General features: G+C 39.1%; 2 protein-coding genes across 2 annotated transcripts in view; one reads left to right on the top strand and one right to left on the bottom strand.

The window, feature by feature from the left end:
• LOC134851783 (DNA-directed RNA polymerase II subunit RPB3-like) overlaps positions 1-15,768 on the top strand; it is a 422,117-nt gene that overhangs the window by 246,412 nt on the left and 159,937 nt on the right. The window lies entirely within an intron of this gene.
• The window catches only part of LOC134851791 (peptide methionine sulfoxide reductase MsrA 2-like), a 192,314-nt gene that overhangs the window by 29,537 nt on the left and 147,009 nt on the right, over positions 1-15,768 (bottom strand). The gene's annotated exons all lie outside the window — the stretch shown is intronic.

The following is a 15,768-nucleotide window of genomic DNA, read 5'->3' as shown; positions in this document are numbered from 1 at the left end:
AAACAAGATTGTCTAGGATTCTTTTTGACACACCATCTCAATAGCTTCTTTTGAAGTTTGCAATAGGAATAACTCATTAGATCACACAAACAACCATCAGATATTTGGAAAAAAGTCAAGGAACGCAAGTAAACTGAAATTCGAAAGTGGAGATTTTTTTAAAAACAAGTCTGTTTTTTTTCTGAAACAAAAGATTTCAAAAAAAAGATTCACTTGAAGCTCTTTGTATTTCTAGAAAATTGATGATTATCACTTTCTCGATAAAAATAATATAAGAAAACTGAAACAAAAAGAAAATATTTCATTTCGCTGGGAAATCTGAAAATTAAACTCATCTTACGAAACTAAAAGCCACTCGAGTTTTTCTTGACTTCACACTTTTGCTGTTCGATAGTGGAGTTTGCCCTCCTTTTAACAATTTAATTGCAGTGAACTTAAAATTTTAAGCTTTTGTCATGAAAAAGGAAACAACAAAATCACCAATACGTATATACGAGTATTCACTACGTTCATGACTCTTAAAAATCAAGACTCTTAGAGTTTATTTGCGAGTTGGCATAGGAAAAAAAAGTTCGTACTAATACACTGCGCTCCCAAGAGTAATCAACGAAATCGGTCGAGTGATAATTCATATTAAAGCCCATACAGACGTAATTCTAACGACATTTAGACACAAGTAGAATGAAAGCACCATGTCGCTCAATAATAAACAAACAGAACCTCGAACGATATTTTTAATTAATGAAGGAATCGAATTGTTTAAAAAATATATTGTGTTTCATCTTTAAATTAATTAACATAGCCAACTGAAAGTTGGAAAAGAGTAATGAACGCAAGGACTCTTAAAAAATCAGTTTTTTTTTCTTCAAAAATCTTCATCTTATGAATTTCGAAGAAAAAAAACAGATGGCCTTAAACCTCTTTGAATTTGTAGAACAATTTATAATGGACACTTTTATGGTCAAATTGAGAAAACTGGATCAATAGGTAAAACTTTTATTTCGCTGAGAAATCTGATAATTAATTTCCATTTTCGAAATTAGAAGTCGATCACGTTTTTCATGATCTTTACAATTTTGCTGTGTGATAGCTGAGTTTGCCTTCCTTTTCACAAAGGAAATGAACTGAGCTTAACAAGACATCATAAGTCAAACCGCGAAAAAGGAAACTTTAGCCTGAACAAATTATAAGACTTTTCCTAAAAAACGAAAGATTAAAAAATAATAATTAAAATCATCGCGACCTATATAAGAGTCTGAACTATGTTCATCGACTCTTAAAATCTGAACCACTAAAAATGTATAATTATTTTTTCTGGAATTCTGCAGGGGAAAAAAGAAGATTCAGCTTTCGGAATAGTAGTTTCGATGTTCTTGTGACGTGTTGTGAGTTAAAAAGAGCTAAAATGACCTATACCCAAACTTCAGACGTACTTTGTAGTAAATCAAAGTATTTTTAATCCTAAGATTTTGGATTAGAGCTGCAAAAGTCAAATCCCTGCATATTGAAATCAATCTGAAAAAAAATACATGAATTAATCAATGATGGTCCACTATTTACGGCCGTATATGAAATAAGTCAAAATTTGCGGCTGGATAAAAAATGACACAAAAAACGGCTGTTTTTCACTCTCTGCCACCTTAGTTGAATTTATTTTTCAAATACAAACAAAAAAGTTTAACGCAGTCATAGTGTCAGGAATGAGTTTTGCACGGTTAATAAAAAACTAATTATTCTGAATACTTTTATTTACACAGAGGCAAACCGGAACGTCGCATTAGTTGCAATAAAAGGCAAGCGTATCATTTCCAGCTGGCGAATGGAAATGACAGGCCAAAATTTTTTAAAATTAAAAAATGAGAAGAAACACAAAAATCGGGCTGTATAAAATAACATAAAATTTTTCTAGCTTTATTCAGCGTCATTGCCTGCTTTTTTTCTCAGCTGGCAGCTCTGGAAGAACGTTTCATTTCGAGGTTCTTAAAGAAATGAAAGAACAGTTTTGTAAGAACAGTTCGGCTCGGCCATTTCTGCGGCATGATTGTTTTTTTTACTTTGACAATTATTTCTAAATAATCGAATAAAAGCTAGGAAGAAGCTTTTGTTGCATTCAAATTACTGATCTATAATAATGAGTTAGATAGCCGAAAAATTTCGGTGAGTACTAGCATCGTGAAATCTGATTGGCTAATTTCAAAAAATTCTCAATTTTTTATGCTATTTTATCTTTATGCTAAAGTTACGGTCCATTTACCCAAAATTAACAGAGTCGTAAAAATATAAACAAATTAAAAAGTGCGGAGGGGAGCGTAAAAATTGTTTTCCCATGAAGCGACCCTAAATTATGTTATTAAATCACTAAAAATAGGCCGAAATAATTTGGGCCGAATAAAGTTTTAAGCGAAACAAAAAAAAGGAAATACGAAGTCAAGGTAAGTAAAATTATGAATTGCAGGAATATATCAATCACTAAAAGCAACATTTAAAAAATGCTCGAAGCAAAAAATTGTTCCAAGATGCAGCAACTAAGCCGTAAAAAGATAAGCAGACAAATAATTGGCCGATAATTTTATTTGAAACAGAATATTTACCGTTAAAAAACAAGTCCTGGTCAAATTCGAAAAAGGGCCTTTGCCGCCGGCCCAGGCGTAATCGTTACCTCTATGCTAAAAGAGCCGTGAACGCTAAAAATTTGAATAAAATATGAAACAAGGTACCACAAGAGATGAGTCCAGTGAACATAGTCATTTACGAGGAAAAAAGTCTTGTGACCGATTGCAATACCCTTGCTTATAGCAAGTGTAAAAAGCCGATGAAACATAAGCCGAAACCATTTTAATTTTAAAAAAAGAAGATAAAAAACTTAACCGAAATATCCGAGTTGGTAAGCTGAAAAAATGATATGACGACTTTCATTTATAATAAGAATAGTTTAATTTAGAAAAAAAATCGATCTTTTGCAAACTAATCCGACAACATTAGCAGACCTAAATTCATTTTTTCCGGAAAAAAACTGCAGTTTCAGACATACTGTAAAAAAAATAAGGCCCGTCCGGAACTCGAGCCCCAGACTTAAGGGAGCAAAGGCGGTCGTGTTACCTCTAGACTAAGAGAGAATGATCCTGAGAGTTGCTAAGATAATATAAGACAGCAAGTTAAATTTCTTACAGATTTCTAATAAAGTTGTTTGCTGGAAAAAGTCTCGTTCCCGATTACAAGATCATTCCTCTCGCAAGTCTAATCATACGTTCAACTTGCAATGTCAGAAGAGCCCTAAAACGCATAACTGTGCAGCAACAACCATGATTAAAAATATTCAATTCAAATAGAAGTTCACTCTGGCACTAGCAATACTTCAATTCACATAACATCAATAAATTAATAAACAGTATAATAACCGAAATGTTACCATTTACTACTGGGATTCTAACTGGTAACATTATATGCCTCTCAGCACATCAAGGAATATAATCCATCCAATTGGCGAAGAAGGCTTCAAATTTCATTTTCAGATGAAGAGGAACAACTGGGTAAAACGTTCCTTTAGGTATTTGATCAACTGAAGGCTGGACGCCAAACTTTTTCAAATAGGCCTCACACGGAAGCGAGTTGCACATAAGAACCGGAAGATTCCACTGGAATGGGAAAAGAATAGCTATTGCAAATGTACAGAATCGAGGTTGAGCGGTGGGAGGTTGAATAGCTACAGTAGGGACTTGGAATGTCTTAAGCCACGCCTTCAACTCCAGGTGCCAATCTAAGATCTGTAAGAATTCGAACGTCTCACAGTCGAGGGCGTCCAAAACGAAGTCATAAGAGCTTTCCAGTAGCTGCACATCTCTAACCACTCTAACTCGGGTAGCTTTTTCGAGGAGAGAAATTTCGGTGCTTTCTGCTGCGCGACGGTTGACAGTTCCACAATACGCGGTAATTTGAACTTTGGGCATGGAGAACGAAAGGTATCGGGCAATAGCCATTCCAAATGATCCACAGTAATGAGGCCCTGCTATCAATAAAATAGATTCACACTTCCGAGGAAGCGAGTAAATGTAGTTGCGTATTGGCACAACGCACAGAGCCCCAACTGATTCACATAGACGATCCATGGTGTAATTCATTTCATTCAGGTTACTGATTATGTTCAACCAGAAGTCAGGGGTCACCGCTGGAACGGCGTACTCTATGCCGTTTTGATTAAAAACATATTTGAAATTCGCATACCCTTCCTTCGGCAATCGATAGATCTGCGAGGTGTTGTTTGGTTGTACTAGTTGAGAAGGTGCGTCATACGAACCACTTCCCGAAGGTAGATTAAGCCTCGAAAAATTTGTGGCCAGGTTCGCTATATTCTTCCGAGGGCACTTTTTCCTTTGCTGATTGTTGCTTTTGAACCTGTAGCCTCTCGGCGATGAATTATATTCCTGTTGATCAAACTCTCTCGACTCAGCTTCTTTGTCGAAAAGTTGCAGGTTAGTTGCAAAATCAAAATCTTCATTAACATCGCAATCTTCGGAGTCAAAACAATCAGAAGCATCCTTGTTCTCGTTCTTTCGAGGTGTGCGACTGGTATTCGATTGTAATTCTTCCAAAGATAAAGCGCTTACAAACTTCAAGTCTATTATCTCATCCTTGTTTATAACAAGTGCCGAAGAGTTCGGAAATTTCTTGCCGTTCTGATGTACAGCGCACAGAGTAAGAGTGTTATTCCGCTCGTCGATTTTAGATATAAGTCCTCTGTAGGTTCTTGAACCATGGCAGTAGATCTCGACTAATCTTTCTTTAAAAGAATCTGCATTCAAACTCATTATGTTATTAAGCCCTTTTGACAGGTTCCAGTCACATTAAAGCAATTTTCTGGAAAACAAAGTCAATTTTTATTGCTGAGAAAAACTTGGTTGTCATCACACCGCATAATCTTTTATCTTCGGATGATTTTTCCACGCGAAATCAGATACCACAAAGAATAAAAGAAATAGGTCAACTGATATATCATAATAAAGCCCTTCCAGTCGTAATGAGAACTTTTGAGAACTCATAGAAAAACCGCATACATTGAGAAAAATCTTGAAAATTTGAGTGTACTCTGACACTACCCACTAACAGGAATTGTAATTTCAAAAGCTGAATAATTTTTTCTGAGTTTTTTAATTTAAATTTTGAAAAATTAAAACTTTTATATCTTAGTTTTTATATATCTGTTTTTTTTTGAAAAATTTTAAAAAACGTCAGATTTGGGAACCAAAAGCAATTGAGTAGTCGCATTTGGACGCTGAATTTTCAACTCCTGAGAGTACTGTCACAGTACCCAACTACAGGGTTAGGATTTTCTAATAAGGAAAAATTCCAAAATTTAAGTTTCGAAAAAAATTTGAAAAACCATAAAAACGTCACATCTGGAAACTTAAAAAGCCCAGAGAAGTCACATGTGGCGGCGAAATTTTTGGCAGCGCCCAATTAAAGGGTTGGAAATTTTAACATTTGAAGAAAAAATCAATTCAAGTTAAATAAAAAGTTTTTGAAAAATTCGCAAAAAATGTCATATCTCAAAAACTACAGAAAGTTGAGCCGCCATATTTGGAGGCGAAAAATCAACCTGTCGAAAAAACTCTGACAATCCCCTATCCTCCTTACAAGGAAGAGGGCATCAACAATCAATTGAAATTTGAAAAAATAATAAATTTAAGTTCGCTAAAAAAAAATTTAAAAAATCACAAAAACCATCATATCTCGAAAAGATCTGATGGTTTTGTGACTATGATGGTTTTTGTGACTACTGGTTTTGTGACTACTGAAAACTTGAAAGATTTGGGTGGTCAGATTTGGAGGGAAGATTTTGAATTCTACGAGAATTGTGACATCCCTTCATGATGTCATTCATTCTAATTAATCATTTGAACCGAATAGATTACATAATTCACCTTGATGATAAAATAGAGCTGCATCACATATTTATTTAACTATGTAAACATTGATGGTAATTAATAACAATCATGGGAATCTTATATCGAGCTAGAAATCAATTGGAGACACATCAATTGAATAAAATATTCTAATCATGCTCTTACTTGCGCCGATCGACTTGCGAGATATCAGAAGCTAGGAATCGGAACCAGCATCCTTTAAAGCAAGATAGGTCTTAACCGCTCGAGACATATCTAAAATAATGAATCCAATCTAAATACAATTGATAGCCATTAGCGCTAAATAAAATTACTAATTGAACAGCTCGCATTACACTAAACGACAATATATCCGTATTATCCATCCGCCAGATACGGTATATTATAAGAATTCTCTGACAGCTTCCAACTAAAGGGTCGGGAATTTCAAAATTTTAAAAGAATATTGAACTTAAGTTTTCTGCATTTTTTTAAATAATCACAACACGTCATATCCGTCAACTGAGAAGAATTGAACAGTCATAAATAATTGGAAATGAGATTCGCAACCTCCGATAGTATTCTGACAGCTCCACAAATCATGTCATATCTCGAAAACTGAGAGCATCTGAGCAGTCGCATTCGGGCGCAGAGTTTATATCTTGAAACACCTGCGAGTACCCTCACAGTAACCAATAGCAAGATTAGGAATTTGAATCTTGAATTTTTAAAATTTAAGTTTTAAATAAAATTAAGAAATCATAAAAGACGCCATTTCTCGAAAACTACAGAGATTTGAGCAGCCATATTTGACGGCAAGACTCGCATTTCTTGAGAGTACTCTGACAGCACCCAACTACAAGGTTGGGAATTTCAAAATTTAGTTAATTATTGTACAATTTGACTTTTCTGAAAACTTTCAAAAAGTCACAAAAATTGTCTTATCTCGCACACTAAAAGGATTTGGGCATTCTTAATTGAAGACCAAACTAGCAACCCCTGGAAACTCTTACAGTATCCCAATTTTGTGTTGCTAACTTTTAACTCGGTGGAACAAACTCTAGATTCAAATTGGAAAATCGAGAAAACAATTCTTGCAAATTGCAATATACGATATAGCTTAACCACTCATAGATACGTTATGCCCTTAATTGTTGCAAAAAAAACGCTTAAACATGGCAAGATACGGGTTACACGCCTATAAATATAGTATAGATAGGTAGAATTTGATCGAATAAAAGCTCTTTAGAATTTCGACAGAAAGATTGTAAAAAGAAGCGAAAAACTTAGAAATATTGCGGGAAAGCCAGTATTCGAAACTTCATTATAAAAAATGGTATAACTCCTAAAAAAAAGTTTTTGTTTTCATTTTCTGAACTTTTTTTTGCTTTTAATTCATTTTTTGAAGACAACTGTTGCAGACGAACCTAATTTGAAAAAAAAAATGAAAACTACGTATGTGCCATTTCACCAGAATCCCGTCAAAAATAGTACGAATTTCTTTACTGAATAAAAACAAAAGTAATGTAATGACTTAATAGTAATAGAGTATTTGACCTGTTTTTAGGAGTGGCCTCGTAGTCTGGTTATAATGCGACCCAGCCATAGGCTCACTAATTTTGCAATACGTGTTGCGGAAAAACGCGTATTGAAAAATTTCCACAGAGGTTGCGAATTTGGACTTCAATTAAGAATGCCCAAATCCTTTTAGTGTGCGAGATGTTATCAAGTTTTTCAGAAAAGTCAAGTTGTACCAAATTTCCTCATCTGCGCATAGTTCTGCATTGGAGTGAACTCTTTTTTAAAAAATCGGAAAAAAAGGTACATGCCACATGAAACATTCTGAACAACAAAAAAAAAGAAATAATAAAAATTGATATAAACTGAGTTCTCGGAACTGTATTACCTTGGGAAATCTTAGAAACTAAAATTTGATCAAGGTTAACTCTGATTATTTGCTATCGATTCATGTAAGAATTTCTGCTGAAATTCGAAATCAAATTTGGCCAAAACAAAAGGAACTCGTGTTTTTAAAAAATATAATCAAGACTATATCTACAAGGGTTACATATCAGTATTTAGACAACCGCGTATTCAGACTGGTCAGTATTTAGACAAATACTGTTTCAACCAATCAGAATCGAGACAAAGAAGAAATTAATAAATAATTATTTTTTATTTTGAATTATTTATGTCATTTCTCGATTCTGATTGGTTCATACAGTATTTGTCTAAATACTGACGAGTATGAATACGCGGCTGTCTAAATACTGGCTGCACTCCATCTACAAGAACTTCATATCTTTGACTCGAGAGATGTTTATAAGCAGTCTTGATAAACAGTAATAATCAATGAACGAGAGTCAGCTAATGTGCAGAAATTTGAGTCGATCCACAACTTAAGCCAAACAAAACAAGAGGAAACAGTTTTCGAAATCAAAAATCTCATACAGAGACGAAGCTGAGCTTCGTAGCACTTGTGTTACAAATGAAGAAAGCGTGAATTAAACTACAGAACAAGTTTCAAATACATGACTTTAAAATTGTGCAATAAAAGTTGTAACAGTCGCCTACTTAAGTCACATATGAGGTTTAAGAAAAACAGGTCCTATAACCATTGGCTGAAGAGTCAGGGACACTATGACTTCTATTTTTTTTAGAGAGAGAGGGGACACTTTATTGTTTCAATATACTTATGCAGTTGCAGAACTGATTGTATAAGTATCTAGTGTACAATATTACGCAATGGTTATATAACATAACAAGAAAAAACATAAATTACTACGAGGACGAATCAAATAATTGATTTAACAAAATAAATGTCCTTGGATCAGGGATGTCGAATACTCGGATTTTTTGATATTCGTTATTCGCCGCGGCCCAACTATTCGATATTCGACTTCGGCCGAATAGTGCCCTTACTATTCGGATTCGGCTTCGGCCAAATGTTACTACTCGAACAACTATTCGGATATTTGGTTATTTTCCCAAAAAACTTAGCATAAAAGTTTGATACAACAAATTCTATAAAAAGTATTGAACATAGCATTTTTCAAGTAGAATTGGCTGGGACTTGCGTAATAATGTAAAAACTATTTAAAAAAGAGACCGTAATTTTAAAACAAGTTTGCTAATGAACAGTTTTATTTCAAAAACCTTCTATTCTTATTTAAGAAAACATTTCGTGAATGATTCTCAGGTGATAATCGATTTTGTAAGTAGTTGCGACTGAGTCGGCATAAAGAAAATAGGCGCTCTGGATCAACACTGGACGGACGAAAATTTTCCAGAAAAGCGAAAATGTCAAACTCATCTAATTGGCAATTGTTATCGAACTCTGCAAAAGACAAACCTTCTTCCACAGCCACATATTGATGATCATTAGACGCCACCTGTGTGGCACTTTCGGGTTCAACAGCGAACTTTCGAATAGTTTCAAAAAAACTCCCCGATTTATTAATCAGGGCAGTGATAACAGGATTGTTATCAATCCACTTACCCAAAACAGTGCGAATTGGAGAATTAAGAGCTGGTTCCATATGTGCCAAATGATTAAGAAATTTTATAACTTTCACAGCTAACGCAGCATCAGACTTGTTGCTTTGCAGAGCCAATGTACACTTCTTCAAAGGTTGCAGTGTTCGACAAATCGACGCAACTTTATCCCAGTCAAAATCATTTAAATCCTCAGATGGCAAAATAGAAATAAGAATAGGTTTCAACTCAAGAAACCTTGTCATGCAGTCATAGAGCGAGTTCCAGCGGGTCTTATTATCAATCACTATGGACGAAATAGTTTGCCCAAGAGCCAATTGAACATTTGCTAGCTTATCTCGTAAAGTGGGGGATTTCTTAATTTTCCTGCACAACTCTCTCAATCGGTGAACAGTTCCGCTTAACATAGTTTCAAAAGTGTTATCATTTTCATCATCATCATTGTCTGAATCACAGTCACTATTTAATGCGTTTAGTTGCTCTTCGTCAAAGTTTTCAGTCTCGTTTCCGACATTGCATATAAACTGCTTGACAATCAGGTTAATAACATGAGCCAAACATGGGAATGTAAATACATTGGCAATGCGGCCAGCTAATTGAACATCCGACCCACAGTCGCTAATAAATAAGGAAATGTCTCTTAATTGTAGACCAAAACGACTTAGCGTTTTTTTCAGATTGATGAGTATTTCTTCGGCCCCACAGAAACCAGTATAATAAATCAAACCCAAGCAAACGCTTTCTCCGCCAACATACAAATATACTCCAATGAACTTTTTGTTGTCCGCTGATGTCCATTTGTCAAAACTCAAGGAGAGCATTGTAACATTCGTCTACTGCAGTCACACATGAGGCTTAAGAAAAATAGGCCCTATAACCACTGGCTCAAGGGTCAGGGACACCATCTCTTGTGTTTTTCTACCTCAAGAACGGTCGGAGCCAGTTCGGTTCGTTTGTGACATGAGACTACGACCCGTTACAGCTTAAAGGCTACTACTAAAATATCCCCCCACTCTAGAATTAGAAACGTCCCCATACTTAGGTCTCTAGATACCCAAAATACATGAACGCCGTTAAAAACCGGGTTGGAACAATCCGTTAAGTTACTTTTTATTAGACAGTGGAACTTTGATCCATTTCAGATGGATCAACCTAAAACTCGCCTTACCTCAACATAACAATTATAAAACACACTCTAGGAATTTAAATTTGTACTCACATAGTAGCACGCTCAAGAAGTGGGAAATAATCCAGTCGGTAGTTAACTCAAGAATTAAATAACGTAACTAAATGAGTCTAATGTTTTATAGTTTTGACAATGAGAACGAGTTTATACTCTAGACAATAGTTTTCTTGTGAACCATTAGGACACTCAAGCTGTCCACCTTTCCACCGAAGGTTCACTCTAGTCCAGTTCCGAATAATACTCCAGTCGTTATAATCCAATTCGAGGGAATGCTCTCGTCTCTGTCACAGATGGGACAGCTCCACTCTCGATTATTATAGTGATGGAAATTGCGAATAGCAATTTCCTACTGCTTTTTCTTACAACTTTCCCGCGTGTGCGACTCAATTGTTCTGAAATTGTTCTAACTTCTTTTTCTGATTATCAGTTCTCGCGAGAAAATCGTGCATGACAGGTTCCATTCGAAAATTTGAAAAATTAAATTTCACTCCAAAATCAAGTGTTTTTTGCTCCTCTCAAGGTCAAACTTCCAAATATGACCGACTGGCACATACTCCCCGGACTCGAGATCGATGTCCCCATCGCGCGCTGTCTTCTGCCAGTGAGTCCAAGAAAAACCGAGTGTTGCTCAAGATACAGTGCCAGTGGTCATTTACAGAAGTTTGCAGCAGATTTAAGCTTATCTACACCCCAAAATTCACAGCCATTTAAAATTTTCACACTATTGCTAAACAGCAACCAAAATCTGCATACACCTGCACCCTTGAATTTTCGCTTTTCAAGCCAATCATTTTAAAATCTCTTTTGTCCTATTCAATCAGGAAATTGTCATGCAGCATTTCGATTTATATAATAAATATAGTATATTAGTAACAATATTTGCTTTGTTAAAATTTCTTTTTCGTGAATCCAAGTTTCACTCGGATTCACGCTCAAGCCCCCTTTCCCTCTCAAGACTCAAGATCCATCCGATTTGCCCATTCATCTCGTACTCTTCGCCTTGGAGGTATTGCATCCTGAAGTGCTAGATGCGGCAAACTGTCTCAACAGTTCCTCTTCATCATCGGAACTAATCACAATCTCCTCCCAAGCCTTCAGCTGTTCATAGGATCGCATCCATTCTCTCTGCTCCTGCAACCTCTTTGCTTGGTTGGGTAGTGCCTTCACCCTAGCTTCTCGGTTCAAGCAAAAGGAGTTGTGCAGGCTCAAGCTCACGTTCTTCGCCAGGTCTTCCTCTAGTATCGACTCCCTCGCTTTGGTATTGTCTCTAGACATCTTACCCACTCTTTTCCATCCTGTCGTGATCGCATTACGATGGGTTAGCAGGGGTCTCTTGAAAGCTTCCGGCCCAATCTCGGCCTGGAACTGTCGATACTCTTTTTGATGTTTTCTCATGTGATCTTTCGTTGTCATGTACAACCAAGACGTCAGTGTCGCCCGAAACCATGGAAAGTACCTCAAGCGACTCCATACGTGCCTGACTTCCGTCGGTATGGCGAATACTTTGCACGCAGTCTCAAACAACTCGAGTCTCCTGCTGTAGTCTATCGCGTATATTGACTCAGCCGTTGGCGTCGTCGCCTCCCGATACTTCGTTATATTCTCTTCTATCCATCTCAGAGCTAACATCGTACTCACTACTAAGAGCGTCACCTTCTGCCGGTGATCCGGTAGTCCGATCGACCGAATCTCTTCCACATCCCACACCAGGCAAAGGTTCTTGTGATCTGGATACCACACCGTTTGTGCCAAACAGTGGCATGGGCATTCCCCATGAGAGATCTCAATGCTCCTGAGATTACGCTCCCCTGAGGCTTCCAAGAGAGGCTCAAGCTCCATCATTTTCTCGTGCATCGTGTCGTTATCTTCCAGGTTCGGAGTACTTCCCACAGGTTTTCCGATCACGTTTTGTCTCTCGTGATCGCTTGTGTTTTCTCTTTCCAACTTCAGAAGATCTTCTCCCCAGATTTCGCTTAAGTCATCTCTCAATTCTTTTGGTACTGTCCCTTTGATTTTTCTCAACAACTTGTGCGAGTGATGCGACATCCGAGCCAACCTCACGCACTTGGGCACTGAGAAGGCCTTGTCCACCAGTATTCTCTGGCTGGACACTTCCACCATCGCCATGTGTAGCGGGTAGTGACTTCCGCACAAGTTGGCCATCATTGACCCTATCAGCGATTTCGCGTTCAATGGCAAGCCATAAGCTTCGCTCATGGGAAATCCCATTTCCGCCTCAAGACCAACCTTCCAGCTCCGGATGTGTTTTTGAGTCACCTGCAACACCCCGGTCCATGATTCTACGCTCAACGCCGTCACTAAATGATGTTCAGATTCCAGTCTCTCCAGTGCCTGCAGACCACACATTCTCGAGAAGAATCCGAGAGCTGTCGCTATATTCACCGTGGTTCTCGCGTAACATTCCGCTATTATTTGCACTTCACTTTTCTCCCTTTCTGTGATGTCTTCGAACCAAGTGACCAGGTCTTCTTTTTGAAACGACAGTATTCTGACGCATGACCGTCCATCGCAGATGTGCTCTCCGTTCCCACACGTCGAATCCAGACAGCTACCCGGCTCCAATTTCTTTGCTGACCCGGGGTCGCTCGTCCTTTCGCTTGGCTCTTGCATCTGGGGCGTGATTAGCTTATGTAGCACACTCAACTTCGCCAGATCTTCATCTTCCGTTGGTGCTAACCTCACTCGCTCGGTGGTTTCCTCGATTAGACTCGCATGGGGATGTGGACACCAGGAGGGTCTTAGTAGCTTCCATATCACTCCCAAGTTCGTAGTTAACAAGCCATTTCCACCGCCCATGTTCACTTCAACTCTCTTGTTTGAGCGCGGTATGCTTATCACCTCTGGTGTTTTCTCAAGAATCAGGCCCAGGCTCGGCTCCTCTTTCTCCACCGCGTCTATCTCCATTATTCTTTCTGTCCAAAACTTCAGTAGCTCCGCTACCTCATGGTTTCTGTGGGCTCCTCCAGCTTCCGAGGCTAAGAAGGGATTGTAGGCTATTCCCATCACTCCAGACACATATTGGTATTCCCCCTTCTCACTGAGTCTCGAGTACTGTTCTGACGAGGCCAGGTTACGGTGAACATCATGTTCTTCCTCGAACTTCTTATTAGAGAACCTCCGTACCTCGTCCAGCTTTCGATGGTTCTCTAAGGATAGTCTGGAACCATCTTCTTTCTCTATTCCTGTACTCTGATATACGTTCAAGATGATCGTTGAGACTCTTTTCTCCATGGTTTTACTTCCACTTGCTCTCTGGTGGCATGCCAGGATGGTGCTATCAGACATCATTGACATTATCCATCTCAAGAAACATGTGGCATCTTTTCTTCTAGCCAGGCTCAAGCCTGAATTGTCCCTGGCCACGTGTTGCATCAGTGCCTGATACACCTCTAGCTTCTTGCTTCCCAACTTCAGCCTGTCATACGAGGTCAATGTCTCCAACTCTATTCCCACCAGACTCCAGGTGAACATTAATTGTCACGCAGTTCTAACGAAGGGATTCGCCATTAGTGGCGGTGCTGATGAGGATGTCCTCATCGCCTCTTCAAAATGATCCTTCAACAAACTCTGCCAGGACCTCTTCAGATGACTTGCCATCTCTATCTTATTAACCTCGGCTTTTTGCTGGGTGGCCCAATTGCGTCGCCTGCGAGCTATTCCACTGTCCAACTTCTTCAAGCAGTCCTCCATTTCCTTCAATGTTTCGAGGGCCACCCACCACGTCCGGGAAGTGTTCCTCGTCTTGTTCCTCTCCAATGGATCACTCGTCACTTGTTTGCCCATGTCCTGATGTGCCTTCGAGATCCATTCTTTGCCGATCTCCACTTCCCCTACCTGTCCGTTCGTTGAACCTCTCTTCACGATTACCTTCTGAGGCTTGAAGTCTTCTTCTGACGTCGAACTGGCGGAAACCTCTATTTCCTTTTCTACTTCAAGTGGTTTCCTGAGCTCCGAGCTGTTCTTGTATGCCGCCGTCTTGCATCGAGCCAAAACGATGGGCGCCGTCTCTCTCAAGTTTCCTTCCGAAACAGCATCCACTGAAGGACTACCCATCCTTCCACTTCTCTCTTCCTCTTGCGAGTCTTCACATCTCTGCTCGAGGGTGTTGTGGCTATCATCATTGATTCGACCTCTCCATCCACTCCTTCCAACTCTTGCCTCCCCCCTGCTCGAGCCTTAAGGATATTAGTACTTTTAATCATATTACTAGTCCCAACCTTATCCCTTTTTATATCATCAACCATTTTATCCACAGTTTTTTGTTTCAGAGTAGAGCTGTCCTCACATTTCTCTTTTCTAGTCTTCGATCGTGCGTTCCTCAGCTCCACTAGCTTGTTCAGCAGCTCTTTTCTTGCTTTCTCATCCAGGCCCGTTCCTATCAGGAGCGGTTCCCCGAATCTCACTACTGCGTCCCACAGTTCCTTCTTGAACTTGTCCAGCGTCGTCTCGCTGCCCACTTCTCGATTGAATTCCTCCAGGAATTCCTGCCAAGCGTCATCCTCGAGAGATCCCAAGAATATGTCCCTGTTCCCTTCGAACGTGTTCTTCTCCCTTTCCTCCGAGCTCAAGAGTAACATCCCCATATTGAAGGTCTCACCTGCCAATGGCAACTCTAGGTTCTTCCGCGGGGACGGGTTCAGAGGTGGGGTGGCAGTATCTGCCCAATTCTCTTCGCTCAAGTCTTTCAACAGCTCTTGAGTGGTGAGTTCCTCCCCTGATGGCCCTGGTTCAGGCGTATTCCCCACCTCCATGTCTTCTCCAGCTTCACTGAGAGTTTCATCCATACTCTCTTCCTCTGATTCATTTCTTCTTCTCTCGAGAATTCTTTTGAATCGATCCTCAACGGGTCCACTCCTCTTGTCTCCAGGCGTGTCTACAGACAGTGGTGACGGTGTCGTAGGATCCAGCTTTTTATATTCCGTCAGGGCTACATGCAGTTGACCTGCTGCATCTAGTTCTGTTCCCTCCTGTGCCACTTCTACTTGTTCCAAGCCATAGGGTGCCTTGTATTTTCTCGTGGCAAATTTCATTTCGTCCACCAATGCGACGTGCCCCTCCATCACGATCATCCTGCCATCATCCCATATGGGTAGCATATTCTCAAGTCCTTCCTTCTCAAGAGTCCTCAAGACTTTCCGCACTTCATATCCAGGGGGCTGCGAACCTCTACTCTTTTTCGCTTGCGTC

The sequence above is a fragment of the Symsagittifera roscoffensis genome, chromosome 1 (genome assembly GCF_963678635.1).
Source record: "Symsagittifera roscoffensis chromosome 1, txSymRosc1.1, whole genome shotgun sequence".
Taxonomy (NCBI): Eukaryota; Metazoa; Xenacoelomorpha; order Acoela; family Convolutidae; genus Symsagittifera; species Symsagittifera roscoffensis.
Note: the sequence above shows the minus strand (reverse complement) of the source record. Positions and strands in the feature narration are given on the sequence as shown.